This window comes from Canis aureus, chromosome 32, assembly GCF_053574225.1.
Source record: "Canis aureus isolate CA01 chromosome 32, VMU_Caureus_v.1.0, whole genome shotgun sequence".
Taxonomy (NCBI): Eukaryota; Metazoa; Chordata; class Mammalia; order Carnivora; family Canidae; genus Canis; species Canis aureus.
The window spans coordinates 29,609,427-29,633,947 of NC_135642.1; the positions used below are offsets into that span (position 1 = coordinate 29,609,427).

General features: G+C 38.8%; 1 long non-coding RNA gene across 2 annotated transcripts in view; it reads right to left on the reverse strand.

Annotated features, from left to right (window-relative positions):
* LOC144303314 (uncharacterized) overlaps positions 1-24,521 on the reverse strand; it is a 395,489-nt gene that overhangs the window by 197,300 nt on the left and 173,668 nt on the right. The window lies entirely within an intron of this gene.

Here is a 24,521-nt window from a genome sequence, read left to right on the forward strand (position 1 = left end):
ACTCTTATCCCTACACTATAATTTTAGAAAGAAGGAAAAAAGAAGGGAGAGGAGGAGGAAAAAAGGAAGGAAAAAGTTAGGGGTAACTTTCTATCTCAGTAAATACAATTTTGTTTGTTGTTAATGGAATCAAATATGGAAGACCCCAATATCTGGTGTTTTGAGGTCCACATTTCTTTACCGTTACTTTTAAAAAGTATGCTTGGGTCCTCGTATATCTTCTTCAATCCAACTACCAGGAGACTGGCATTTAAAAAGATTTTATAGGTATGCATTTTAAGAAGTATGTGTGTCTTTGTGCTGGCCTCCCTTTGGACCACCTGCCTTAGTTACAAGTGACTCCTGAGTTTGTCTTCTTCATACATGGAGAACGGGCTCCCAGTTTGCTCTGTGCTTGGAGTCTCTCAGCCTTTTCCTAACAGTCAGTGACTGGGCTGGAGAATGCTGGTGAAGCTCATCCATGCTTTTTGATCCCCTCACCCCAGTTTGGTGGTTCAACTTGCCAAACAAAGATTTCTAAGCTGTGTTTCTGGCCTCTCTGCACTGCATCTGAGCCCCCACTACAACAGGCTCTGGGACCACCACTCAAATAAATGATTGTGCTTAGTCCTGAAGCCTTTCAGCCCACCTCATCTTTAAAGATGGATCCACCTGCAAAGTTCAGGGTCCTTTTTGCACCTTTCTCCCTTATTCTGTTCACCTTCCATCTGAGTTTCAAAACATCCACCCAGGGGATCCCTGGGTGGCTCAGCGGTTTAGCGCCTGCCTTCGGCCCAGGGTGTGATCCTGGAGTCCCAGGATCGAGTCCCGCATCAGGCTCCCTGCATGGAGTCTGCTTCTCCCTTTGCCTGTGTCTCTGCCTCTCTCTCTCTCTCTCTCTCTCAGTCCGTGTCTCTCATGAATAAATAAATAAAATCTTAAAAAAAAATCCACCCATGCTGGGCTCAGCCAGTCAACTGCCAGTCCTCTGGGGTGGTCTGTGAATGTCCATACTCTCTGATGGCATAAGAAATGGGACACTAGAAGATGCTTTTAGATACTAAAAAATCTAGTTAAAAGATGGTCTTGGGGCAGCCTGGGTGGCTCAGCGGTTTAGCGCCACCTTCAGCCCAGGGTGTGATCCTGGAGACCTGGGATGGAATCCCACACTCCCTGCATGAAACCTGCTTCTCCCTCTGCCTGTGTCTCTGTCTCTCTCTCTGTGTCTCTCATGAATAAATACAAATTTTTAAAAAAGAAGATGGTTTTGTCTTGCCTTCATTTATTGACTTTCTTATGAAAAAAAAGAAGCCTGCTACCACTTTGGAGTAGAAATTTTCTGTGATCGTTTCTGCTGCAATGTGTTATGTTTATTTTTCAGAATGCTCCTGATATTGATACTACCAACTTGGTGGTAACTGGAAATTCAAATGCTGTTGCGGAGGCTGACTCACATGACCCTTCCTGAACCTTAAAAAAGTATCCTGTTTTGGAACCAAGAAACTTGGCAAAGCAGTAAGCTTTTATTTCTTTTTCCCTAATTGTTCAAAGCAACATGTGTGGTCCTATATGGCATATGCTACATGTCATTAATCGGCATGTATGGCCTCAAAGTAGAGGAGAAGTAGAATGACATCTTCACAATTTATAATTTGGGTACAATCTTCTCCTAAAATGAAAATAATAGCAATATTCCTAAAGGGGTATATTAACAGTGCGGAGTCAATAATTCAAAGAAGGGCATTGAGCAAATCACTAGAACTCTCTGATCCCTCCTTTTCCTCTAAAAAAAAATGAGAGTTATATTAGAAATGTTGAGCTGGTTATATTTACCTATCCTCTCAGATCCAAATTTAGCCCTCCATACTTTGTTCTGAAAACTTTATTTCCCAAAATCCTTTGCCAGCCAACTTCCTGTGAGTCTCTGCAAACAGAAAATTGGGTTGGATGCTGAGTGTGTATGTGTACTGTGTGATTCATATATGTGATTCTTCTTTAGTCCTCATGGCAAACTTCTGAAGTAATTCTCATTACAAAAACAGGGAAACAAATAGGTAAAGGAGATAGTAAGTTTACCAGTTAAGTGGCTGAATAAGATTCAAACCCAGTTTCCACCCCACTCTAAATTCAGTGCTCTTCTGCTGCCGTGATAACATCTGCTTGTCTTTCAAAAATATTTACTGAATAGGATACCACTGTGGCTACTGTGACAAACAGAAGGAAGTAATTAATAGAAAGGGATGGATTTGAAAAGCATACCCAATAGATTAGAGGACATGATGATTGACCAGTGAGGCTGGGAGGTATTGGGAAGGAGAGGTATAAACCAAAAGAATTAAATGGCAATTCAGTTAGTCAGGATGCCTTGGGTTGCAAGTAACAAATCCAAATCAACCTGATTGTTCTATTCTAACAAAAGTCCCAGGAAGGAGTATGATTATTTCTCCTTGGGTCATCTGCCCATCCGTAAACCAATCACTTTAGCTGAGGAGATACCATACTCTGATTGGGTCATATCCCATCCCTAAGCCCTTCAGAGGCAGGTCCACTACATAGAACCCTTCAGACTGAGCAGGATTCTTAGAGAACATTCACTATACAATGACTAAACATTCAAGCTTGGTTAACTAGGAATGGGGTCCCATTGATGGAAATACGGATGGTTGAGAAAAAGTGATTATGGGAAGAAAACAGTGAGTTAAATAAGGTAAGGTAAGTTAATAAGGTAAATAAATTTATACCAGCTCCAACAAAGATGCCAACTAATCTTGAAGATATCCAGTCGAAACCTGAAATCACTCCCACGTTTCTTCAGAAATCTTTAACTTTAAAGGTAAAAGTGTGGGGTGCCTAGGTGGCTCACCAGTTAAGCATTGGACTCATGATTTCAGCCCAGGTTGTGGTCTCATGGGTCGTGGTCTCATGGGTTGTGGGATAGAGTCCCATGTTGGGCTCTGAGCTCAGACTCTGCTTGGGATTCTCTCCCCCACTCTCCGACCCCACTTGTGTGCTCTCTCTCTCTCAACTGAATGAATAAATCTTTAAAAAAAATATTTAAAAATATTTAAAAATATTTAAAAAAATACAGGTAAAAGTGTGAATTCTAGGAATTGAGGATCATCCACTGGTATCAAAAGTTTAGTGTCAGGGGCAAAACAAATAATGACTAAACTTACAGATTCTATATCTCACTTATAAGGTGAGGTTTTTCATGAATGCACAAATTATTGGTTCAGGTAATGCCATTTTCATAGGTCTCATGGTTTACAGCTTTGAGCTAAAATAGGGGTTGGCAAATTATAGTCTATGAGCCAAATCCAGCCTACCACCTGTTTTTGTACAGCCTGTGAACTAAAAATAACATTTTAAATACCTGAAAAAAATCAAAAGACTAATAAAATTTCACGACTACATGAAAATTATATAAGTCAAACTTCAGTGCCCATAAAGTTTTGTTGGAACACAGCCATATTCATTCATTTATATATTGTGTCACTGCTTTTGTGTACTATAGCAGAGTTAAGTTGCAACAGAGACAGTTTAAACACATTTTAAAATATTTATTTTTTCTCTCTTTAAAAAAAAAGTCTGCCAACCTGAGAGCTAAAAACTTGAAGTGCCAATTGACCTAAGAGGTCTTTGCTACCATTCCTACATTTATTGGGTGGTAATAAGCCTCAAATCTGGCAAAAGGTCAAGATGAAGTCTAAATTTTCATCAATAATCCATTTGATTGTGAATTTGGGGGCTATTAAAATTATTCAAAGCTTGTTACAAAACTTGGATCAAATATTAGATGTCTAATATATGTTTTTATATTTCTCTAGTTGCTCATGGGATCATCTCATATATTTTTATAGACTATATAGTTTACAAAATACTATTAAACACACTATTGGTTTGGTACAATATGTAAAATACTACATAGTTAGTTTTTGGTAAGGCCTGACCTATCGACCTATCCTGAGTATAACATATAATAGGGATTAGCTGATTAAAATAAGACAGTAAATAAAAAATGAATACATTTAGGAACAACATTACTTGTTATGTTATGTGAGCACATTCCAAGTGGAGTGGAAATTGGTTGCCTTCCTACCATCTATTCTTTCCAAAACTTCCAGTTTCAGTTTGGGAATACATGAGATAATAAGAGGGCTCCTTCTATCAAATATTGATAGTAAGCCACTTAGGGCATTCTCAGGCACAGTGATTGGTCCAAAGTGGGCATGTGACCTCAGATGGTACAAAATCAAACTGATTCTCAGAATTTTGACAGGAATGCTTCCACAAAGACAGTCACTCTTTCCTGCTGTCTTGGGAACCCAAGAGAAACCATCTTACACCCTACAGCTGACATTACAGAATAGTGGAAAGACAGAAACAGTCTTTTGGACATTACTGAGTCACTCTAGAGAGTACTGCCTGATGCTGGTCCTGCCCTGCATCTTTCAAAGTCCTGTAAGTTCCCTTTGCTATTGAAGTCAGTTTGAATCAGGTTTTCATTTACTAGTGACTAAAGCATACCAAGTAACAAAGAGTCCTTCATTTACTCATTCATTTATAAAACATTGTGTTTTCTTTTGTGACATCAAATGTGTCTTTTCCAAACAACCACAAATAATCCTCCGACTTTCCAACACTGAACAGGTGTCCTACATTTCTTTTTTTTTTTAAGATTTTATTTTATTTTTATTTATTTATTTTTTAGATTTTATTTATTTATTCATGAGAGATACAAGAGGGAGAGAGAGGGAGAGAGAGAGAGGCAGAGACACAGGCAGAGGGAGAAGCAGGCTCCATGCAGGGAGCCCGACATGGGACTCGATCCTGAGTCTCTAGGACCAGGCTCTGGGCTGAAAGCGGTGCTAAACCACTGAGCTATCCGGGCTGCCCCAGTGTCCTACATTTCAACTTAATTCTGACACTAGCCATCCAGAGTTAGCAGACATAGATGAAGGGATCAGTATCACAAGACTGCCCCCACACTTTAGACACCAGCTGCAAATGGAGTCCCCAGGATACCTGCATTTCTGCTCATTGACTGCAAATTCAAAGGTTCCCACAGCTACCTCCTTCATTTTCAATAATTTGCTAAAAAAACTCATCAGGCTATTATGAAAAATATAACTCAGGAACAGCCAAATGGAAGAAATGCATATAGCAAAGTATTTAAAGGAGGGGAGTAGGGCACAGAGTTTTCATGACCTCTGGGCAAAGTCACCTTCTTAGCACAACAGTATGTTCACCAACCTGGAAGCTCCCTGAATCCCATCATTTAGAGCTTTTAATGGAGATCTTACCAAGGAGGTACAATTGATTAAATCACTGACCACTTACCAATTGAATTCAAACTCCCATCTCCCCACCCCCCTCTTTCTTTGAAGATGGGCCTGCAAGTTCTACCCTATTATCACTTGGTTGGTTTTCCTGGTGACCAGCCCCCGTCCAGAAGCTATCTAGGGCCTTCCCCTTAGACTCATCTCATTAGCACATAAAAGATAATAAATTCCAAGGGTTTTAGGAGTTGTTTTCCAGGAACCTAGGACAAAAACCAAATACTTATTATTTATGATACTACAATTATATATACTCTGGTCTGATATGCTGTCCTATAAGATAGTTAATCTTTGTTTTCAAGGAACTCATTCATTGGGGAAGGAAGGGGGGAAGCACTGCACAGATACAATACATGGAGCTTAAAGCAATGAACTATAAATACTATCTGTAAGAGTAAGTGGTATGCCAGATATATTAAGTCATCTTCAATAGTGACTAAATATAGGAAAGACATTATCCCTGATCCAGCTTCTACTTTTTCCTCAGACGATCCTCAAAGTAGAGTTAATTAATTAATCCAACAAAAGATTCTTCCCTTGAGGTTGCAATAATTTCCCTTCAATGCCCAACTCATCACACTGTATATTTTATAGACTTTGAGACAAGCTCAAATGATACCGAAAAACTTAAAAAAAATTTTTTTTCTCAGTTTTTCTTCATGCTTTGCTCCCCACCCCCAACTAGAATATTGTGGCCTACTGACTTCCAGGAAATCTTCAGCTCCATCACTCCAAGAAGGTTCTTTAGCTCAATTTTGCCAACAGCCTCTTGGACATGTGGGATTTCTGAGGATGCCAGTTCCCAGCTCCCACAGCTGGGGTGACTTACATGCCAATTTGCAAAGCATTCAAATATAGGGAGTGTGTGTCAGTTCAACTGCTGACCAGGACATTAGGAGACAAAAGAGTTTGTGTAATATAATTTCAATAATGATAACGGCAAAGAATGTGCGGCCTAATGAAAGGAGTCTTGGAGTCACATGGATACAAGTTCACTTGCTGACTGTGTCATCTTGGCCTAACAACCAAACATTATGTAACCTTGCTTTCTTTCCCTGCAAAACAGTAGTAAAAATGTCCTCTTTGCTGAGATGTACACAGTAAATGAGCTAACATCTATAGGGTGCTTGGTCCATGGTTGGTGCCTGATAGATAACTGCAATATGTAGTTTATAATAAATACAAAACTATCTTCTTTTTGGTTATTGTTTTGAAAAATTTCAAAATATGTGTTTAGAAATCCTAGACTAGGGATGCCTAGGTGGCTCAGTCAGTTAAGATCGGACTCTATTTCAGCTCAGGTCATCTCAGGGTCCTGCCCTGCTTGGGCTCTGAGCTCAGCAAGGAGTCTGCTTGGGATTCTTCTCCCTCTGCTCCTTTGTCCTACTCTCCTGTGTGTGCATAAAAATGCACATGTTCTCTCTCCCTCAAATAAATAAATAAATAAATAAATAAATAAATAAATAAATAAAAATCTTGAAAAAAACAAAAGAATTCCTAGACTAAGTGCTAGGCCTGTGCACCTACTGAGCATCTACTTTGTACAAGCCCCTCAGAGCACACAGTCATGCCAAGATGTGTCTCCTTATTTCAAGGAGTTCACAGGCCAGACCTTGGAAATTTAAATCTGAACAACAGGTGAAAATGATACTTGAGCTGAGTGAAGTAAGTCAGTCGGAGAAGGACAAACATTATATGTTCTCATTCATTTGGGGAATATAAATAATAGTGAAAGGGAAAATAAGGGAAGGGGGATGAAATGTGTGGGAAATATCAGAAAGGGAGACAGAATGTAAAGACTGCTAACTCTGGGAAACGAACTAGGGGTGGTAGAAGGGGAGGAGGGCGGGGGGTGGGAGTGAATGGGTGACGGGCACTGGGTGTTATTCTGTATGTTAGTAAATTGAACACCAATAAAAAAAAATAAATAAATAAACACCAAAAAGTGTTATAATACACTAAAAAAAAAAAAAAAAGAAAAAGAAAATGATACTTGAACATAGCTAAAGGAAAAGTTTAAAAATAAAATCCAGAATGAATTACCAATCATATTAAACCAAGTGTTACATAACCAAGAAGAAAGAAGAGTTGCAAGTCAAAATACTTCAGGCAATTTTAGTTTTCATCCCAATTTGGAACTTATATGATTCTTCCATATTTTTTTAGGTGGAAAAGAGCTATTTGGATTTACTGACATCATGTTCTCTAATGACTGGTCTTTCTGATTCAAAAGTTCTATCAATACTCTGATGCTGTATCTCAGGGATACAAAATCAAGGGGAAAATGCTCTACACAAAACAAACCTCAGATGTCCTAGAACAACCCTTCTTTTCCAAATTTGGTTCTTATTTTCAATTCCAAAAACAACACACGAGCCCTTAGAAGGTACAAACTGCCTCATGTTTATGCATGTGGCCCTGGAGAAGCGAGGATTTCAGATGCCTTTGATTACAAATTGGCTGAAGAAAACATCTACCAAAAGTTACTCGCTGAAGAACCAATTCTCCCTGCCCCCACCTCACCTCAAACCTAAAGAAACTTCCATCCTGCATCAATTTGCAATGGAGCACTTGACATGACTTTATTGGTATATCTTTCTTATGCATTTGACCAATCAAAATGATAATTTAGACAAACTGGGGATGGCAGAGTGCATTATCCAGCAATATCTCATTATTATGCAAAAAATCAGATATTCACAGCAACTGTCTCATCTATTTATTGTTTGGTTACTCATCTGGAAATTTTAATACTTTCTTCAGGGGCAGGGACTGGTAATAAAAAAATAGACCTATATATCAAACCTTTAACTTCTTGCCATCATTGTGTGCCATAATACAGATGGAGTGGCTATCAGCAAGCTTTACTGTGTTGGTTTATTTTCTTCAACAGTGAATGTGGATTTAAATGGGAGAAAGTAACAAAGTCGACTTAAGGCTAGAGGGCCCCTTGGATTCTTCTAGTTACTTTCCAGGCAGAAATAACTGGCTATAGTCTGCCTCCAAAAGAACTGAGGGCCAGGGTTGCCAATACCTATCCACAAGATCAGAAGAGTGGGTGTGAGAAGGAATGGGAACTGTGTAAGGTGAGGCATGAGGCCACTGCAACTCAGAAAGGCTGTCCCCCCTCATCCTTCATAAGGCAGTGTTTCTTTATGGGCCACATTCCCCCTCTCACAAACACAAAGCTTGCTGTATGCCAGCACCGTACCAATTACTTTACAATCAATAACTTCTTTAATCTTCATTACAAGCCTGTGAGGTATGTACTGGTACTATCCCCATTTTATAGTTGGGGAGCTGGTGCACAGAGTGGTTACATAATTCACCCAACTAGTAAGCAGTGAAAGAAGGATTTATTTTTTTTAAGATTTTATTTATTTATTCATGAGAGACACTGCGAGAGAGGCAGAGACATAGGCAAAGAGAGAAGCAGGCTCCCTGAGGGGAGCCTGATGTGGGACTCCATCCTAAGACCCCAGGATCATGACCTGAGCCAAAGGCAGATAGATGCTCAACCACTGAGCCACCCAGGTGCCCCTGAAAGGATTTAAATGCGGGCAGCCTGGCTCCAGAATTTGTGCTCATAAACACTATACTCTGCAGTCCAGTTGAACAGAAGTGTAGTAGCTTTCTGCTTCTGCTTTTCATGGTCTGTGCCAGAAGAGTAAATTGCTAAGAAAGAAACTGCAGTGTACCTACAAGAGAATCATACAGACTACCTAATAAAGATCAGATTCTCAGACCCAGATGAACTGATTCAAAAACTTGCAACTTTTAACAAGTTCCTTAAATGGTTCCTAATCATATCAAAGTTTGAGAACTACTAGAATAGCTTTTCTGGACTAACAGTCAGAGAAAATACTCTGGATTTGGGTCCTAATTCCACTGCTTACAAGCTTTTTTTGGAGAAATCACCTGAGCTTTCTGGGCCTGGGTTTTCTCATCTGTAATAGGAAGACAAAAATATCTGTCCTACATCCTGCACACAATTGAAAGAATGAGAAGGCATAAAGCATGTGATAAATCGGTGACTTGAAAAGCATTTCCAAATATGAGCTACTATTATTGGCCTCTCATTATTTAATGTGTGCAAGATTTTTCTCCCTGCTAAAATTATACTCAAAGAGTACAGGCACTCAAAGTACACTTCTCTTCTACTCCATAATAAGTTGTACCATGCTAAGCATGTTATAATTACCCAATAATCACTGGCTTAGTTAAATACATTTTTAAAAATATGTAAGCGGGTCCACAGAATCAACGCTATTTATTGTTTGCAATTCTAGTGACCAACATTTTGTACACTGTACCTCAAGAGTCCACAGAACATTATGATGTACATTATCACATTTGATTCTTATAAGTCTTGCATTAAAGAGTAGTTAATGGTGATAGCTGTGTTTTACTAGAATAGATGAAGGTCAGGTTAAATGATCTAAGGTTACCTAGTGAGTAATTAAGTGGCAACTTCCATAGTTTCCAGCACATTCAAATGGCTTGTAGTTGGAACAACTCTTCCAACAAAGATGGAACGTGCCAAATTTTATAAAAGGGAGAGCCACTACCAATGAGGACTATGATTACAAGAAAAACTGTTGCTTATTTGCATATGAAACAGACTGATTTCTGACAGGTAAGAAATTTTTGCCAAGAATACCATTTTAGAATGGTATTCATTTTCCTTCCATTAAAAAAAATATATATACAATCCTGGAAAAAGTAAGATTCTACAAAAAGAGAGAGAGGAATCCAAGCAATATGCTTTCAAAAATCCTGTTACTTTTGGGATGCCTGGGTGGCTCAGTCAGTTAAGTATCAGACTTTTGGTTTTGGCTCAGGTTGTGATCCCAGGGTTGTGCTCTCAGGATCATGAGATTGAGCCCTGCCCTGGGCTCTGAACTCAGTGTGAAGTCTGCTTGAGATTCTCTCTCCCTCACCCTCCTCCCCCACCCTACTCATGTGTACACATGTGCTCTCTTTAAAAGAAATAAATAAAAATATTTTTTAAAATCCTGTTACTTATTTAAAAAGATTTTATTTGAGAGAGAGAGCAAGAGAGAGAGAGCGCAGAGCAGGGGGAATAGCAGAAGAAGACGGAGAAGCAGACTCCCCACTGAGCCCTACGGAGGGAGTCGTATGAAGGGGTTCAATCCCAAGACCCTAGGATCATGACTTGAGCTGAAGGCAGATGCTTAACTGAGTCACCCAGGCACCCCCAAAATCCTGTTACTTTTTTTTTTAACTTTTTAAAAAAATTTATTTATGATAGTCACAGAGAGAGAGAGAGAGAGAGAGAGAGAGAGGCAGAGACACAGGCAGAGGGAGAAGCAGGCTCCATGCACTGGGAGCCCGATGTGGGATTTGATCCCGGGTCTCCAGGATCACGCCCTGGGCCAAAGGCAGGCGCCAAACTGCTGCGCCACCCAGGGATCCCAATCCTGTTACTTCTAAAGGAAAAAAGAGACAAACCAAAAAACAGACTCCTAACTACAGAGAACAAACTAATGGCTACCAGAGAGGACATGGGTTGGTGGGATGGGTGAAATAAATGAGGAGATTAAGAGACTTACCTTGGGGCACCTGGATACCTCAGTTGGTTAGGCGTCTGCCTTCGCTTAGGGCTCCCTGCCTACCAGGGAGCTGCTTCTCCCCCTGCTTGTGCTCTCTCTCTGGCACACCTTCTCTCAAATAAATAAATAAAATCTTAAAAAAAAAAAAAAAGAGTACACTTATCTTGATGAGCACCGAGTAATGCACAGAATAATTAAATCACTATATGGTACATCTGAAACTAATATAACACTATATGTTAAATTTAATGGAATTTAAGAAAAAATCCTGTTACTTTTGTATCACACAGCTGCCAAGCAAGGAAAGAAGACATGTCACTATATTGTGGTCTCAACAACTTCCACCTTTTGAGGCATTCTTTGTGGGCTTAGACTCTCTTCATCATCAAATAGTTTGCCAATGGCAATCATGAATAAGTTCCATTTTCTGGACCTGGTCCAAATATATTTAACATTCTAATAATACTATTAAGTTTTCTAGCAATAAAGTCTCTTTGGGTGACACAATACATTGAGATTTACTTGAGAATGCTTAGTGATAAGATGATGCTTGCTTGTTTTTGACTTCATCCAATAGATTTCAGATACCTTTATAAAATGGATAATCAAAGCTCAGCTTTGATATTGGGCAAGTCACAGTCACCAGAGTGATTCTTTTAAAATTTAAGACAAAATAAAATTTAAGAAAGATTATGTTACTCTTTTATTCAAAAGGGTTTCTGCTGGTATTAGAATCTGGTTGTAAAATTTATATGGAATTGTAAAAGCCCTACAATGGACAAAATAATTTTAAAAAAGAATAACTGAGTTGGAAGAGTTATACTACCTGATTTCAAGACCTAATATTAAGCAACATTAATTAAGACTTTGTAAAAAAGAAAAAAGACTTTGTGGTATTCTGAGGGGGACACTTGATAGGATGAGCACTGGGTGATATGCTGTATGTTGGCAAATTGAACTCCAATGAAAAAAAAAAGACTTTGTGGTATTGGCATAAAGACAGACATACATGAGAAATAGAACCACAGATATATGGTCAACTAATTTTCATGATTTTCAACATGTGCTTATATAATTCAATGGGTAAAGAATAGTCTTTTCCACAAATGATGCTACAACAAATTAATACTTAAACGAAAAAAAAATTTACCTTTGTCTTACACCATTCATAAAACTTGACTCAAATTGGATCATAGACCTAAATGTCTGGCCTAAAAGTATAAAACTTTTAGAAGGAAAAAATAGGAGGAAATCTTTGTGACCTTCGGTTAGTCAAGGATTTCTTAAAGGGGACATAAGAGCTCAATTCATAAAAGAAAATGTTGATACTTTGAAATTAAGAGAAATGAAAAGACAGATACAATCATATATCAGATAAAGGACTTATATCAAGCATACTTAAAGAACTTCTACAACTCAATAATAATAAGGCTAAAAATAATGGGCAAAGATTTAAGCAGACACTTCACCAAAGAACAGATATGAATGGCAAATAAGGACTTGAAAAGATATGTGCTCAAAAACATTACTCATTAGGAAAACACAAACTAAAAACCACCTTTTAGAATGACTAAAATTTAAAACCCAGTAATACCAAGTGTTGATAAAGATACAGAATTACTGGAACCCTCACATATTGCTGATGAGAATACAATATGGATAGTCACTTTGGCAAATAGTTTGGTAAGTTCTTTTTTTTTTTTTTAAGATTTTATTTATTTGAGAGAGATTACGAATGGGAGGAGGGACAGAGGGAGAAACAGACTCCCCACTGAGCAGGGCGCCCAACATGGGGCTGGATCCCAGGACCCTGAGATTATAACCTGAGACAGAGGGCAGACACATAACTGACTGAGCCACCCAGGTGCCTCTAGTTTGGTAATTTCTTATAAAGTTAAGCATTCTCTTACTATATGACCCAACAATTCTACTCCTAGGGATTTACTGAAGAGAAATAAAAGCTCTGCATAAAGTCCTATAGCCGTTCTATTTACAATGGCCTCAAATTGGAAACAATCCAAATATTCTTCAATTGGCTAACAGATAAACAGGTACATCCATACAATGAATATTCCTTAGCAATAAAAAGAATGAACTACTTATACATGAAACAACTTGGATGAGTCTCAAAAGCACTGTTCTACATAAAAGAAGCCAGATACAAAGGTTACATGATGTAGCATTTCATTTACATGAATTTTTTGGAAAAAGTAAAAATATAGGAACAGAAATCAGATCAGTGGTTGTCAAGGGCCAGGAGAAGGGTCAGGGATTGATTCGAAAGGGATGTGAGGGAGCTTTCTGGTGGTGATGGAGTGGTTCTTTGCCTTGATTGTGGTGGGGTTTATTTAGCTGCATACATCTGCCAGGTCACCAAATTATACAGTTAAAACTGGTGAATTGGGGCAGCCCCGGTGGCGCAGCGGTTTAGCGCCGCCTGCAGCCCGGGGTGTGATCCTGGAGACCCGGGATCGAGTCCCATATCGGGCTTCCTGAGGGAGCCTGCTTCTCCCTCTGCCTGTGTCTCTGCCTCTCTCTTCGCTCTCTCTGAATGAACAAATAAATCTTAAAAAAAAAAAAAAAAAAAAACTGGTGAATTGTATTCTGTGTAAATTATCTCTCACCGAAGCTGACCAAAAAAAAAAAAAAAAAAAAAAAAAATCCTTGCAATGACTATTTCCCTCAGAATAAATTAACGATAAGCCCATACCCTTCAGATCTCATCCCCTCACATTCTCCCTTTTGTTCTTTCTGGTCCAGCTACAATAGCCTCCCAGCTATGGGGCCTGCGGCGGCCATGCCAGGCACATACCTTCTCTAAGGCACTGTACTAACTCCCTTCACCTCCTTTACAGTTGTGACTAAATGTCATTATCTCAGAGAGGCTTAATCTCTTCATCAGTATTCTTTAAATGGGCCTCAGTTTCCTCATCTAAATGGAGGAAGTTGAATCAAAGGGTCTCTCTGAGAGCTTTCTAACATTCTATGGTTCCAACATTTCATTTTTAGGATGCAAAACTCCCCATAGATGATAATAGAATTCTGTAAGAAGGCATTAAATGATAAATGGCAGGGGAATGGAACAGAGTTCTAGGGTGTACTGACAGGGAACCCTCACTTCCAACTTCCAACTATCAGGATTGAAAGAGGCCTAAGAAAGGAAGGGACTCCTTAAAAAACAGGTAGTATTTCTTTTTTTCTTTTTTCTTTTTTTCAGGTAGTATTTCTTTACACGAAAACAACTAACTGGGCAATTGGAAATTTGAAAACATTCTAGAAAACTGACACACCATCAATGACTCCGAATCTCTGCTCTTGTCCATGGCGCTGTTTTCTTCCTTGTTGGCCTGCTGGTGTTATTGGCAATTAATCTGCTACGGTATCTATTATGTCAATGCTATGGCAGCTATCAGGGAAACTGACAAGATCTCTCTCTCGTTGCTGTAATATATCTGTTCACATGTCTTTGGCACAATATTCTGATTTCCAGGAGGGCAGGGTTTGAATCTCTCTCAGCTTTAGATCCACAATGGTGCAGCATAGGAGGCTCAAAGAATAAATGCTCCTCAGAATTTTGAGCATTCTGCTTGTATTAATGTGCACATCAGGGAAGAACAATTAGCAAGGTCATTAATCATGACTCTATTTAATTGTGAAAACTAATTGCCTGTTAAGGTAAGGCAAGCCTTCTTTCCTTAATCAGAGGGGTTACAACCTGAACATGTTGGGGAAATCTGAGATGCTGATATGAAAGACAAAATGGATGAAGTTCAAACACAAAGCTGAAATCCCAAAGTCTTCTCATTTACTCTTGCTTACTCATGATCTTTAATTAAGATAGAATCTTTTACCTAGACAAGCTCTACAAGGGAAATACAGACAGAATGTTAGGCTGGTTTGGATCACTCTCTGAAACAGACACTTCCTCTTGTTATGGACTGAATGTGTCACTCTCCCTCAAGTTCTTATGGTGAAGCCCTAACCCTCAATATATCTGTATTTGGAGATGGAGCCTCAAAGGAAGTAGTTAAGGTTAAATGAGGCCATAGAGTGGAGACCTGACCTGATAGGATTAGTATCCTCATAAGAAGAGACACCAAAGAGATTGGTCTCTCTCTCTATCCACACACATGCCCTGAAGAAAGGCCAATGAGCACAGAGCAAGAAAGCAGCTGTCTATAGAGTACGAAGAGAGAGATCTCTCCAGAAGCTGCATTTGCTGCCACCTGGATCATAGACATCTAGCACCCAGAACTGTGAGAAAATAAATGTCTGCTGTTTAAGCTACCTTGTCTGTGGTATTTGTCATAGCAGCCTGAGTAGACTAAGATAATTTTCCCAGCAGTACAATACACTTGATTATAAGTAGGCCTAATTTAAATTCTCTGCTGTACTGATTCAGAACCTCCTCTGTCCCAAGATTTGAATTAGGCCACATTTTCTGAAATCTCTCATTCCCAAACTGACCTGCTCTTTCCTAACTTTCCCTGTTACATTTCAACTAACACACGAAACTGGAAATTTCTCACTTTGCTCTATATTTTCCAGTTGGTAATGATTTTCATTTTCTTTAGCTAACATAAATTTAGATTTGAAAATCATATTTTCTAGTAATTTTGGAATGGAAAATTTTAGAACCCAGGGAAGAGTATAGGTATATGTGTGTTTCTAAAAAGAGCTGGAACCAGCAAAGAGAATTCAAAAATCCACATTTCCAAACATTACTTAGTATTTTCATTCTTTGGATATGGATATTGTTATAGAAGACATTTTGGCATTGTATAGAATAAATACAAATTTCTCAGTTTGTTGTATTGAGCACCACATGGCTAACTATCATCTCTGCGCTTATTCAAAATAGCTAAGAAAGTTATGAGGCTAACATCACCCATCTCCTCAACTCCAGAAGCCCAACATATTTTTGCTCTAGATATTTACCTTGTATCACAATCAATTGGCATTTCAAGCCCCAGTGCTCTGAGTTAAGAACTGAGAGTACTTGCCTTAGTCTATTCTGAAGGCTTTTCCCGTTATTATGACAATGTTCTTTTGCACTATGTTCCTTTCTTTGGAAGCAAAGGCAATGTAATATCATGGAAAAATATTTAGATAAGAGTTGGATTCTTAACTCTGTGGCTTACTTTTCCTTCTAGGGTCAGCTTTTTACTTGCAAAATGCAGACACCAATGCTTGGGTTTGCTGTGCCATATAAGCAACGATAACACTAAGACATGTCTCTGGACATTTCTGGGTAGTGCATCAGTCAGAGTTTAATCAGAAAAGCAAAACCACCATAAAAGATATAAGATAGAATGTTAATTATGCAATTGTAGGAGCAAGTGCAGAAGTTTATGTAAGGCTGTGGCCTCCATGTCTAGTGTTGGCTTTGAATTTGGCATGCTCAGCTGGCAACTAGGAAAGAAAACTTGACAATGAAGTGGAGGAGGACAAGGACAAAGAAGAGCCCATGTAGATGTACTGGAACATACATCCATTGCTCTAGGCCTCCATCCTCAGTGGTGTGGCTGACTTGCAGGAAAAAGCTAGTATATTTTGCCACAGTGCTGCACACATTTCTGGGCCGAGACCAAAAGCTGGGGGAGGAAATCTGGTGGGAGCCCAGGTACTACTCACACCCACAAGTTGAGCTAGCAGATCACTAACAACCTATCAGGTTACTGCAGTACCTGGTACCCTTAAGTAACATTCGAAGCCTAAAAATTGATACTACTTCACTTCTGCCTTCCAAATGTCACACAAATTTCTATCACAGCTAATCCTAACCTGGAACCCTATAGGGAAAGGAATCTGGGAAAATTCGTTCCAGTTGAGCTAAATTTACCCAGTGCAAAACCACTACAGTAAGGATTTCCATAGTTTTTAAAAGTGAAAATTGATTTTTTTTTAGATTTATTTATTTGAGAGAGAGAGTGAGAGCACATGAACTGAGGAAGGGGCAGAGGGAGAGGGAGAGAATCATTAAGCCGACTCCCTGCTGAGCGGGGAGCCTGATGCAGGGCTTAATCTCATGATCCATGAGATCATGACTTGAGCTGAAACCAAGAGTTGTAGGCTCAACTGACTGAGCCACCCAGGCACCCTGTGGGAATGGATTATTACAAGAGGCACTGTGATTAGATCTGTATATTTTGGTGAAAGGTAGAGACACTGAGGAACATAAATATATTCCTGGCTCTACTAGTTTGTAAATAGTACATAGTTTATTCCAAGCAGCATTTTGGTTGTCTTCCTAATGCCCCAGATGCAGTGTTAGAAAAACAAAACAAAACAAAACTTGGACTACAGGAACCAATTGATATTTTTTTCTGAAAAAACTAGCTAGGTAAAGAATCTTTCAGAGAAGTTCTTGAACCGGGATCCCTGGGTGGCGCAGCGGTTTGGCGCCTGCCTTTGGCCCAGGGCGTGATCCTGGAGACCCGGGATCGAATCCCACATCAGGCTCCCGTTGCATGGAGCCTGCTTCTCCCTCTGCCTGTGTCTCTGCCTCTCTCTCTCTCTGTGTGTGACTATCATAAATAAATAAAAAAAAAAAAAAAAGAAGTTCTTGAACCAAACCTATTCCTGTCTGAATATAGCATGAATTATACTATAGAAACTTAGTTTCATGCAGTGGAAACTGTGGACTACAAAGCAAACTGTCAATAGTGCCTTATACTTTTTCAACAAGTGTTAGTTGAATCACTGGGTGAAAACAAAGGATTAATGCTTCCTTCTAGTTATTAACACCTTATCATATTCTAACCTGTCAATTAATACAACTTATATTTATTTTGGGTTTTTTTCCTTGATGGAAAAATCTCAGTGTAAAGTATGCAATGCAAAAGTTATTCCATCATATGATAATCAGTTATGAAAGATATTGATCAAAATCAAATACCTTTCTTTATTTACATAGTGAGATGGGCATAAAGACAAATACAAATGCATTCTTAAATCTATTAGTATGCAATCTCCACTAGCCTGTCATTGTGTTTTATAATGTTACTTTCAAAACTTTGAAAAAATGCATTTAATCTTTTGAATTAAATTCAAGGGAGTAAAACATTTAAAAAGTAGGTTAAAATACATAAAAAGTATACAGTAAAATTTCTTCCCATGGCATCTCCCATCAGCTCAGTCTCTTCTTGCTGCTCTAAAAAAGACAACCATTGTTATTAATTTCTTGTATATTCTTCAGGACACTCTTATGCATATATAAGCAAATTTACAAACAAAATTGTTCCATCCCCAACCTTTTAACACAAATGGCAGAAGAGCTTATATACACTATGATTTTCCATCTTCCTTTCACTTAATCACTTAATATATCTTGGAGTTCTTTCCATAACATTAAGATTTCCCTCTCTGGTATGCCTGGTTGGCTTAGTTGGTGGAACATGTGGCTCTTGATCTCGTGGTCACGAGTTTGAGCCCCACAGTGGACACAGAGCTTACATTAAAAAAATAATAATTTCCTCATCCTTCTGTTTAGCTGCTTAGTATTCCATTGTATGTGCATATAGTATAAATTACACTTGCAAATTTTATCTCCTATTTTCAACTCCCTGGAGTTTGACTTTGGCTTCTCCTTACATACATTCTAGAAATAACTACCATTCAGCAGCTGGCAATTCTTCCTGTGTTCGAAGAGAAGCAATACAAATGATGCTGACTCCAGAATTTGAACAGTTCTGGTATTTTCTCCATCACATAGAGCCAATAAGACACATGTGCTCTCGACAGCAAGCGGCCTCCTTCGCCCTCAGCCAAGCTCTGCATGGTGAGCATGACCAGTGCACTACACTTCATTTACGGAGCTTGAGCTTTAAGGCTGTGTGACACCATGCCCAGCTGTAAACTGACAAGCCAGTTCCACTGGCACATGCACTCCAATTGTCTAGGAGCCTCAGGCTGAACCCACCCTGAGTAGCTCCTCTTCCAAGATAAATCTCTCTTCATGGTCATAATGCAGTCCTGAATCCATATGCTTGGTTTAGTTCTTCCTAATCCACTGATGTTGAAAAACACTCAGACCAAGAAAGAGACCAAAGGGACTGTGGGCACTTATAGCTGCCAAACAGGCAGGTTTTTATACCATGGCCGCTGGGGAGATACATAAAGGCCAGATGGTATGTCACAACATATGTTCCCTACAAGGACAGCACAGAGACATTCTGCATGTGGAGAGCCTGGGGCAGAGAACACTACTGGGAAAGCCATAAGAAACACAAAGGGATCAAAGCAGGAGTCCTGGAGTTACTTCAGGGGAGTGGGCAGCCCCAGGTGGCTGCCTCCTGGTCACCCCTAGTCCTGAGTGTGCATTCCTGGGGGCATTCCTTTTCTCCAGAGCTTGTGATCTTGCTCTGGGATACACCCTCTTCTCGTGGGCACACTAGAAAGCAAGCACACACTTACCCTCTGTTTTGCACAAGTCATTTCTGAGAAATACAGAGCCATAGAGAACTGACACTTTCAGGAGGTCAATAAAAATAGCATTTGGGTGATTAAGAAATCATTCCAGACCTTTTGAATGGGTCATCTGGAGCAGTAATTTGGTTTCTAAACTGAAATGGATATGTGTGTGTATGTGTATTTTGTAGCTTCACACACCCATGTGATTATAATGTTGTAACTTACATTCTTATATTCTATGAGTTTTGGAAGAGTCCTAGATTCATTTTGAAAATTTGACAATAAAATCATCTTACTTAGATGTCCAAGATGCACTTACATTACTCATACTAATTATAATATGATATAATATGATATACTTACTGGGGGCCCACCACTTTGTCAACTACTTTATATGCATTATCTCATTTAATCACCATCAACAATCTTGTGATGTAGGTTCATTATTATCCAAGTCTTAACAGATGAGGAAGCTGAGAGCTAGAGAGGCTAAGTGACTTCTTCAAGGTCACATGGCACAGCAAAAGGAGAACTGAGTTGTCTGACTCCAGAGCCACCACTGTCATCATGGAGCCTAGTTTTTGTCATTGATTATTTAATAGATATGTGGCTTCCTAAATTTGCTGAGAGGGTGAGGGGAAAGAAAAATCTCCCTTTAGGGTTAGCCATCTATTAATTTGTAGACTTTTCTGCCTTTAAACTATATTCTGCCCATGCATAAAAATCTTATCTTTCTTTTGTTTCTTTGGTTTAAAGTGGAAAACAAGAGTTAAGCATTTCAAAATATCTCCCACTTCAAAGCATATTGGCACTACAGTTAGGGGGTCTTCAAGATCTGTGTGAAGCCCTCACAGCTCTATTTGGCTCATCTAGCTAGGTGAGCACATTCCAATTCATTACAGTGGTTTGTCTGTGACTCCTTTTCCTGTGAGTTACTGGAGAACAGGAACTATGTGGCCTTCATCTCTGTATCCCCTACATCTGGCTCATAGCTGTGGCTCAGTAAATAATTGAAAGGTACTGATCATACCAGTCTCAGGATAGTGATGAGATCAGTCTTAGCATCTTCCTCTGATACTCTGATACATTCAAATGAAGTCTCTAAGAGGCAGAGAGACCCCAGCCTCTCTCTAGGGTTTGTTGCTTTGGTTGGGAGGCAGAATTCCTTTTACCCGGGCTCCTTAATAGTCTCAGAATGAGGGCAGCCCGGGTGGCTCAGCGGTTTGGCACTGTCCTCAGCCCAGGGAGTGATCTTGGAGACCCAGGATCGAGTCCCACGTGGGGCTCCCTGCATAGAGCCTGCTTCTCCCTCTGCCTGTGTCTCTACCTCTCTCTCTCTCTCTCTCTCTCTGTCTTCCATGAATAAATAAATAAAATCTTAAAAAAAAAAAGTCTCAGAATGAGGGATGTCGGTGCCCCACATAAGACCATCAATAGGAAAATATGGAATTTGAGACTTTTATGGTCTTCCCTTTCCCTATCTTTCCTCTATTGTAGCTACAAGGTAGAGGTCAGGAAAGAGAGGGAAGTCCATTTCTAAATGTAATTATATGATGTTAAGAGCTAGCCTCTGCTCCGTCATGAAGATAAGGTATCCAGAATAAGACATATAGGCAAATAGTGTCTTAATTGTTCAAAAGGGAATGAATTCTAGAAATTATAGATCAAAAGACATGATGCTAATTTCTGGCAAACTTATTAAATATTATTAAAGTGCAGATTTGGAAGCATTTAGAAAGAATCTGATGATTACTAGGAGCTATTGTGAGTTCACTAGAAAGAAGCCTTATTACACTTAACATTTTTTAAAAGATTTATTTATTTATTTGGGGGGTAGGAGGGCAGAGGGAGAGAGTCTCCAGCAGGCTCCTTGTTGAGCACAGAGCAAGATCTCAGAACCCTGAGGTCACATGACCTGAGCCAAAATCAAGAGAGGGATGCTTAACCGACTGAGACATCCAGGTACCCCTAACTTCATTTTTTTTTTTTTTTTTTTTTACTTTTAAAGCATTGCTGGGTTGGTAGATTAGGAAAACTCTGCAGATAAAGAATTTGATATATTCCTTTCATTTAACATGTTTGTAGAACATTTACTTTGTACTCGGTGGTGAACAAAATAAACCTTAATCCTGTGGGAGATAATGATAACAAGTAATCTCTGAAATTTGGTAGAGAAAAAAAGACCTGGGTTAGTTGGATTCTCTGTCAGGGTTGAAGAGTAGGCCCACAATGAGGTCTCTAATGGGGTGCAACCCAGAGCTCAGCCTTTCATTCCTGGTCCATGCTTATTAAATCTGGGGTGCTCAGAGCATACCAAAAATGGCTGTTCTAATAGCAGAAATATTCTCAAGATACTAGGATGCTCTTAAAAATAGAGAAAAATTTAAAGTAATAGGTAATACATTTATCTGTATCTTTTACATTTCAAATAGGTTTACATTATTTCTTTTGACCCACACTTAGACACAGCCAGCAGTTGAGATAAATCCCCTATGAATGTCCAGTAGGTAGACTACATAAATTTCTCTAAGTAGGAAGTTCACATATTGTACAGAGAGACCTGTTCAAGGGTTGAAGAAGTCTGCATTGTATTCACAGCCCAATTAGAAGACATCTGTAGACCTACCTGATTTGAAAATTTGAAGTTTCTTCAGTGATTACAATGGAAAGTGATTTTATCAAATCTTTAAGGCAATCTGTCCTCTGAAATGGAATAAATCAACTAAGACACTCAAGATTGAGTTTTAGTAAACTGATAATAAATTAGTTAACTGATAGGAAGCTATTATTTTTAGTAAACATTGGTTTGACTCACTGAAAAATTAGGTTTTGCTGCTAAAAATACCTTATATTCTTGCCCTTTCCTATCAAAATAAAGATCTGTTGTATCCTATAGGTCAGTATGCACAAATTTTGGTTTAAGTTAGAGCATGGTGCAAAATTTACAGGGACTATTGGGAGTAATTATGAAGTTAGAATTTTAGGCATATCTAATTGTTTTCCAGAATGAATAATTTTTCTTTGGGATCATTTACAAAGTATCACTCTCAATCATCTTGTTGTCAGAAATTAGAATGACTTAAACACTGTTTACATATATCATGAGGAAAGTCCTGCAGGAGCATAGCCATTAACAGAACAATTTTAGGATGAATGGAATCATCTTATGCTTCCCATTAACCAAGAGCTGGTGCTCAGCATGAAAAATTCTCACACTCATGCTTCAAGACCCACACCTCCTTCCCGTGAAGAGCCTTCCTTGACTCCTTCCAGAGTCAGATAATCCCTCTCTTGTGTATCCAGAATAGTCTGCATGTTCACCTATCAAAGCACTTTTCGCATTATTGTGATATGTTTGTCTCTCCCAGTGGACTAGGGACTCTCTAGGTATTTTTGTTGTTTTTTATTTTTTTAATTAAAGAGTAGCACATGGTTATGATAGAAGAGGAAGGAGGAGGAGGAAAAGAAGAGTACCAGCAAGAGGAGTAGGAAGAGGAGAAGGAAACAGCATAGATTAAGTAACTTTTCCTCCTAACTCAGATCCTAGTACTTCCCAGAAGCAAACTCTCCAAACAGCTTTTGTGTATCTTCCTGGATTTATTCATGTAAGTACAAACGTATATATGCAAATGTTTATTTTTCTTTTTCAAAAAATGCAAATAGAACGTTTCACAATCACCAAGACATTCTGGCACCAGGCATTGTGCTAGGTATATAGTAGATGCTCAATATATGTTGCCTAAGTTGGGGATTATTAAGGTTCCTGGTATTTAAATGGTCTTTTGGCTGTTTCTCTCCCTTCTTTCCCCTGCTGCTTCATTCCCTTGGATATTAGACAGGTAAAACCCAAAGCAGTCAATTCTACTACCTAGAAGCAGAAGCTCAGTAAAGACAAGAGAAGATAAATAAAGCTCCTGGCTAAAATACACATGGGTTTCAATTTTCTCTACTGCTCCATCTACTTAATGGTGATGGAGATAATAGAGAACTGTATCTTTGAAAACTATACTCATGATATAGATTATTTACTGTAAACTTTGTAATATAAAGATCATGAAGTAAGAAATGACTCCTTACTCCGTGATCTTTACATTAGTGATCTACATATTAATATTAAGCTACTTTGCTTAGTAGCAATATTACTAAGGACATTGTTAATATGACTTCTGTTATTTATGCTTTAAGGACTGGAGTGCTATGCTGGTTGCTGTCATTACCATTTTTTGCTTTGTTTTGCCTTTTTTCTCCATCTTAGTATCCCCAGAAGAATCATAACTTTTCACAAAGGCATCTAATTTTTTAACCTCGAAGCAGAAGAGAAACATTTTTCATATTTTCTTATGATAGTCAAGAGGGGGGTTGCTGAATGTATATACTTAGATGAATTAAACTCAGACCTTCTCTGGTTGGATGTGTGAGCTGCCCAGACAAAGATGAAGGTTAACGTAGTTTAAGGATGAAATATAGACCATCCTGTGCAAAACCACCGTGTTGCAGTTTAATTAAAAGAATTCATTAAAGTGGTGCCCCATCCAGGGTAATTAGTATGCGTAATTTATGCATTGCCTAATACACAAGGGCAGTAGCTTGAATAATAAACTCAAGTTAACCTTAAGTGGAAGAGATTGAATGGTCAGATGTTTATTTAGCTCAGGTTTGCTCACGAGTTAAGGTTAAAGAGGTGAAATTCAGTTACAGTTAATTAATTAATTTCTCAGATTTTCTTCATGAAAATCCTGCCTGCTCAGTTGGCTAAAAGTTTAGTCAAAGGTGGGTAGCACTATTTTTATTCATCAGCTATTTTCTGACATGTCCTCTAGGAAATTAATAACCATTTGAAAGAACAAATTTAAAGGAACTGCAAAGAGAAGGAAGACCAAAAAAAGAAAAAAAAGGTAGAGCTGATCTAGGGTCTGTGCCCACAGATAGAAACAAACCAGAATAGGGGTGCTTGGGTGGCTCAGTCAGTTAAGCATCCAACTCTTGATTTTAGCTCAGGTCGTGGTCTCAGGGTTGCGAGATTGAACCCTGTCTCAAGCTTCACACTGGGTGTGGAGCCTGATTGAGGTTTCTCTCTCCCACTGCCCCCCTACCCTTCTCTAAAACAAACAAACAAAACAAACAAAATCAAAACAAACCAAAATATTCAACCCTCCCTAAAAACAAAAACAAAAACAAAAACAAAACAAAACAAAAACCTAGAAAACCAGGACAGACT